Below are 6,863 nucleotides of genomic sequence, written 5' to 3' on the forward strand. Positions count from 1 at the left end.
ACGGGGTTTCACCATGTTGACCAAGATGGTCTTGATCTCTTGACCTCGTGATCCACCCGCCTCGGCCTCCCAAAGTGCTGGGATTACAGGCTTGAGCCACTGCGCCCGGCACAATCAAGCTCTTTAATCTCTGTAAGGCCAAACGCTTCTTTTCCTTCAGGTCTCATTTTAAATGTCAGTCTTCTCTGACCTTACCATCTTCAAGAAATGGGGTGAGGGCTTGCCAGAAAGTGAAAAAAAAAAAAACTCATTGGGAAATGGAGGAGGGGAAATCTTTTTTATGGAGTGTCAGAATGTTTAGCAACACTGCTGTTTGCAGTTACGTGAAAAGTAGAAAATATGCCTAGTAAACTGGATGATCTAGCTAAAGAGATCCCTGACCACAGAATCTCAAGTGCTGCCTGGTTTCTTCTTGCTGCTATGACAAAATGTGAGAGGAGAGAGAGAAACTAAAGAAAGGACTGTTAGACAAAATGAGTCATGGCTTTATGGTTTATAAGAATTCTCAGCCTCCCAAGATAGCAAACAATGCTCAAAGGAAGAGATGGCTTCTGAGCAAAGATCACATGCCAGGAAAATATGGTTCATGGATGAAGCTGTGAGCATCACAGTCAAATCTTTTAAGACCTCACAAATATCAAAGGTGGTGCCTCAGAATACTGTTCATTGAGACACAAGAGACTCCACAGAGATGAAGGGCATGCCTCACAGTTCCACTCAATCAAGCAATAGGATTTCTAGGGTTCTTAAGGGCATTGCCATTCATCCTGTTGATGGAATCCCAAGACTTGTCTTCTTTTGAAAATATTTGTAAATTTGATCTTTGTCTACTATAATAGACTCCAATAAGATTCATAGAAGACCCACAAAGTTTTAAAAAGAATTATACAAGCAGAAAAATCACCTATTTGGACTCAAAGGGACACAGAGAAAATAAGATGAAAAGAGGTCTTTGGACCTTTAAATCATGTGGCAGAAAGAAAGTGAAGAACACCACTTAGCTTCAAAGATGTGCTACCTTTCATGAAAAAAAGATGATTCAGATGACAGAACAAGGAGTACAGAAGGTATAGCCGAGAGCTGGAGAGAATTATTCTCAGGCCTTGAGACTTCATCAAGGAACCTTCAACATTTCCCTGTCTGGATTTCATAACAGCTATGAACCTGTGATCCCGGTCTCCTGTTATTCACACCTTTGTATTGCTCCCTCCTATGTTGAACCAGCATTGATCTGTGTGACCAAAGCACACAGCAGAAGTCATGGTGTGTCGTTTTCACATTACGTTATTAAAGACTGCTGCTTCCATATTGAGTGCATGCTCACTCTCTCTCTCTCTGTATTCCTACCCCATCTCTCTCTGTACTTCATTGAATATGTTGATATTTGCTTGTATGTAACACTACAGTATTATTATTAATAGTATTATTAATAGAGTTTTATACATTATGGTTTGCATAGCCCAAGTTTATGCCTGTTATCCTAGTACAACTAGTGCTAGACTTACGACCACGATTGGTTCCGACAGACCAGTCATAATATGATTTGGTCGTAAGTTGAGTAGGCTATATGTACAGTACTGTGAAATGATGTTATAAAAATCTTTAAGTCATATTTTATAATTTTCTTTCATTATTGTTATATACCATAATTTTCTTTATTTTATGCCATTTGTATCATCTCTACACCATTTTGTTTCTTATTTTTACATTCATCAGGTTTAAGTAAAACACTGCATTACCAGTACAACTGGTTTAATATTTGCAAAACATACAAAATTACAAAATACAGGTGCATGGAAAAATACAAAATACAGGTGTAAAAAATACCATAGGAAACATTTTCCCAATTGCAAAACATATCAAAATATAAACATGTACAAAACATTTTATTGGCTGCTGGTGCTTGGCTGCGGATCGTTGATGTCGTCATCTGAGGCAGCAGTTGGGGTTACCGGAGTTGGTTTTTTCATAAACATGGTGAGCTTTGTCTGAATTGTATTTTTCTTTTTTCTTCATAAATTTCACGATACGGACGAAACACATTGTGCGCCATCCGTTCAATCCTTGCAAATCGTTCGATGTTTGGGTCCATTGCTTCGAAATGTATAAGAAGTTTATTGGGAGGGGTTTGATGAAAAATATCCAAGACACAAAAAACAAATTGCTGTACTGAGTCTGGGATAACAGTTGAAATGGTGCACACGGAGATGGTAGTGCTGCCGGAAGCTGGTCCGCACTGTCATACGCCCAGCTGGGCAACGTTTGCGCTGCCAGACGCGGAGCAGTCGTGGCTAGCGATTGTGGTCGTAAAGTTGAATGGTCGTAAGTTGCATAGGTCGTAAGTCGATCAATATCTGTATACATAATTGTTTCTCCACTTTCCCCCAAAAATTATTTCTCCCCCTTTCCTCCAAATAACCTGGATTGAATAATAAATTATATGAATAAAATTATTATTAACATCTCTAGCATCTTACACATCAAGCCATATGTCCGTTTACATGATATAAATACCACTGTGGGACGTGTGTGTGAATGTGAGAAAGAGCGAGTAAACAGAAACAGAGAAAAAGACAGAGAAAGCTGTGCTGGGATCTAAGTATTTCTCCTACTTTTGTTATGTTGTTTACTATTTCCTCTGCCTTTTTGGATGAAAAGTAGCTAGATAAGTAAGAAAAATCAGATACTATATAATAAGGTGATTTTTAAAGGTATAATTTCCATGTTCTTATTTGTCTCTGGGAAGCTTAATTTTGAGGGTCCACATAGCCTGGCATCAGAAAAGCCAACTTTTACATAGATGTTTCAAGTGTGTTTTGAATCAATGTGATTTATGTCTATTTTCTTTCATGCAGGATTTGAAATTCGAAGGGGAAGGACTCAACCAATACATTCCGATGTCACTTTTAAAGACTGGTAAAACATTTGAGAGGTATGTCTCTTAATGTTAGATTTAATGCATTTTATTTATTTTGTACATATGTTTTGCTACTAAGTATGGGCCAATTATGGATGATAGAGACCTCCTAGTTCACTTCATCCAAAGGGTTAGGTTTTTGGGAAGCATGACCCCATTTCATCCTGGGATACATCTAGGCCGCTTCATCTATATGATTTTGGGAATGGAGCATTATAGAATGGTAATATAGCTGGGAGTCATATCTTATTTATTTCCTAGAAACTATGAAAATCCATGGTTCAGCATGGGAACTTTCTGGGTTTGGATCTGACAGCCACCGCTCCTCCATTCAGGTATAGAAGCTGCCTGGCAGCAGGTGCAGGGTCAGGGGCGGTGCTCAAGTTGGTTGGTCTCACTTTGAATCTCAGCCTTTACCCCTAGGATAGTCATAAGAAGGTAGTCAGCATCCCCCAGTATTAGTTTCTCATCAGTTAAGCAGAAGTAATACCGTATTGGATTATTTTAAGGATTAAATAAGAAATGCAATGAATTTGAGAGAGTGCCTTGAGCATGCAGTATTCAATAAATACTAGTTGGTATTGTATATCAGTGGGTCTCAGCAGTGATCAGTGTTGTGCCCAGTATTGGGACATTTGGCAATGTCTGGAGACATTTTGGATTGCTAGGACTTGGTCTGGAGAGGTGCTAGTGGCGTGTAGTCAGTAGAGAACAGGAATCCTGTTGAGCACTCTACAGCATGCCCAACAGTCCTGCAGCAAAGAACTATCTGATTCAAAATGTCAGTGGGGCCAGGTTGGGAGTATATTAGTGCTGCTTACTCATAGCCATTTTCTTGAACGTCTAACCCTATCAGCAGTGCAAATAAGATATCACCTGGAGTTGGACCTGTCTCCCTTTAGTGTGTGAGAGAATAGGCTGTACAGACAGGATTATGTATCACGATGGCAACATTTCAATGAATAGGTAGCTCAAGGCAGAGATGAGTGAGTGGAGAACATCATGCCTCCTGTGCCCAGCATTTCCAATGATACGACTTAATACTAAGAAAACGAGAAGGAAAACCTACAAGACTTTATATGTGAGAGAGTTCTTTATAGGCTAACTTTCAGCAGTGAAAATAGGAACTAACCTAAATATTCAACGATAAGGGATCATTTAAATAAATTATGGTAGACACCTAGAATACTAGGTAATAATTAAAAACTATACGTTAGCCAAAAAAAAAAAGAAAAAGAAAAAAAGAAAATTCTCATGGCAAATGCCCATAACAAGCAAAGTGAAAAATACAAGTTAAAAGATAGTATTATTTATAGCATCAGTCTCATTATGTAAAGGAAAATTTTTTTTAAAAGTGTGTCTAGCTACTCAGCTATAAAGAATAGAAGCCAGTATTTTCCCAGTGGTTATTCTGGGATCTAGGTTAATGGGTGATTTTTTTTTTCGGTGGGTGGTGGTGGTGGTGGTGTTTTTATATATAATTAAAACATTTTAAAATAATGCATAAACACATATACAGTTATAAAATTAAGATGTGCTCTCGAAGGGAGAAAAGAAGAATAAGAACATACCTTAGGACCTAATGCAAAAGTGAACTGATGCCTAGGTTCCTGACCTAGAATATGGCAGCTCCAAGAGGTCAAACATCCCTAGACTTGTCTCTGGGTACCTGGTTTCAGGTTACAGCTGTGATTTAACCTTTCAATGTGCATTGTGCTCCTTTTTCACTTTAAGGAAGGTAATTTTAGAAAATCTTTAATTACAAAGGACTGAGATTCTAACCAGAGACTGTGTTTTCTTTTTTTATCTTTAGGATTATAATCATGAATTTAGTGTCTAATTATTTAGGTGAAGTGTTTAGGACATTTCCAAGTGCTTTACAATTCTTGCTAAGGAAACAAAGAAAGAAACTGAGGAAACCACCTCACTGTGGTTAACATATAATGTTTGAGATCTACTAATGAAATCTGTTTACCTTCATAACTGTATAATAGGGCCATTAAAGACAATAGATACAGTAGTTTAAAAGTAATAAAATTTACAACAAAGTGTATTTAATTTGAAATTGAATTGCCAGCAAATGGTGTCCTAATGAACCCTTGTGTCAGTGTAGCTCTAACCAAATTAAAGGAAATCATTTGTATTACAGGCAACTAAATCAGCAGTGAGGCCCAAAAAGGCTATTCCTCTGCCAAGGGTACAGTCATTGTCACAGAAAGCCCTGCTGATGGAATTAAACTTAAGTCAGGAGACCTGAGATGTGGATCCTTCTTAATTCAAATGAATTTGGGAAGGCAGAAGAACGCTGCTCTCAGGATTGGAAAAGCTGCAAAGAACAACAGCAAAAGGAGTTAACGATAAAGAAGAACATTGGAGACAGTCAGTAAATGTTAATAGGAAGGAAAAGCCTAGCGAGAATTTCTAGGGTTGAAATAGATCTTGATCTCTAACCACTGCATTAAAAAAAGAAAAACTTTATGTCATATCAGCTCATCATCTATTTAATGGATTTTTTTTCTCAGTTTTCCTAACAGTGTATTGAAGGGGTAGAGGATAGGAAATGAAGTTGCAAAAAGTCTTATCAATTATTTGATCTTCTGATGATTTCTGAAACAAGCAACATCTCGGGAGATCAGTGGCCGATGCAGTGAGTCTTATGTTTTATAGGGCCACATCTCCACTCACCTCTTACAAAGCCACATCTCAAAAGCCACTCACCTCCTTGACTTGAATCAACTTCAGCGCCTGTAATGTGGTGCTTACCTAATTTCTAGTTAATCTGACAAAATATTTAAGGAAAACCTCAAACTGTGTTGTGAGTTTAAAGGCAAACCTTTTTGTTATACTCCATTGTCAATTTCTCTTTCTTTTATCTTCCTTCTTTCTTTTAACTGCAGCAGAACTCCAAGTCAACCATTCATTGCAGACCTAAATATTTGTAAAAAGGATAGTGCAGCCCAGCTTGGTACCCTCACAGAAGTAACTAATGACTCAAAGAGAGCAGCAGGACCCCGCTGGAAGGTGAGGCTCTTGCCACTGACTTTTTCTCTGATGCAAAATGTTAAATGATGAGATCAATTGTATTGATCCAGCTGCCTGCTGTGCTTTTCCTCCTGTAGGACTCTTTAGAGAAACAGAGTTTCAGCAGGTCTTTATATATATATATATATATATATATATATATATATATATACATATATAATTTTTTTTTTTGGGTGAGAATTCTGTGCTGAAATAGAATGGCTAAAAACTCTCAGCAAAGCCACTAAAATTCCCCAAGACAGGTTGTCAGCAAGGCCAGGCTCCGTCCTGCGAGACAATGAGGCAGGCCTGCCACCATGCAAATGAGACAAGGCTTGAGATTTGATGAATCTTCTATCTCCTTTCCCTACTTGGCTGACACTCGCTTTGAGGAAGGTTGTAAATGCAAGAGAGATTGTGGTATAATTCCTCAGACTGGCATTTCTGCCCCCTAGTCACCATTCGATTATCTTCCAAATTGCTGTGTTTCAGAGAGATAAAGATTTTTTATGGCTTGCTGACTTGAAACAACCACAAGAACCAGCAAAGAGATGGCTGAGCGGCCATGCATAGTAATTCCATTGGTAAATGACAAAATCTTTGTTTGTATGACATTTTCAAAATTACTGCAGAAGATGAATCTGAAATACAAAATGTCACATTTAGCATGCAAAACTATCACAATATATTTCAGTATAAAATTCATAGAGGCGTTTAATTTAGAATGTGTTTAATAACTCACTCTGCCTGCATCAGTAATCCTGCCTTGAGGTTTAAAAAGATTGTCTTATTTATTCATATGGTGTTAATTTTTAAAATATTTTTGGAAGCCAAAATATTAAGGTTAAGTCTTTATTGTTAATTAAGATTTTCTAATTAAACCAAAAATAATTGTTATTCCGATTAGTTTTTAAGTATGATTTGT

General features: G+C 37.5%; 1 protein-coding gene across 2 annotated transcripts in view; it reads left to right on the top strand.

The window, feature by feature from the left end:
* The window catches only part of OFCC1 (orofacial cleft 1 candidate 1), a 207,467-nt gene that overhangs the window by 78,996 nt on the left and 121,608 nt on the right, over positions 1-6,863 (top strand). Inside the window, exons 4-5 of one of the 2 annotated variants that reach the window (XR_005199879.1) lie at positions 2,856-2,932; positions 5,818-5,938. The exons of the other annotated variant lie outside the window; for it this stretch is intronic. The gene's annotated coding sequence lies outside the window, so the exon portion shown is untranslated. The remainder of the gene's footprint in view (positions 1-2,855; positions 2,933-5,817; positions 5,939-6,863) is intronic. 2 annotated transcript variants of the gene reach the window in all.

This window comes from Cebus imitator, unplaced genomic scaffold, assembly GCF_001604975.1.
Source record: "Cebus imitator isolate Cc_AM_T3 unplaced genomic scaffold, Cebus_imitator-1.0 Scaffold43, whole genome shotgun sequence".
Lineage (NCBI taxonomy): Eukaryota > Metazoa > Chordata > Mammalia > Primates > Cebidae > Cebus > Cebus imitator.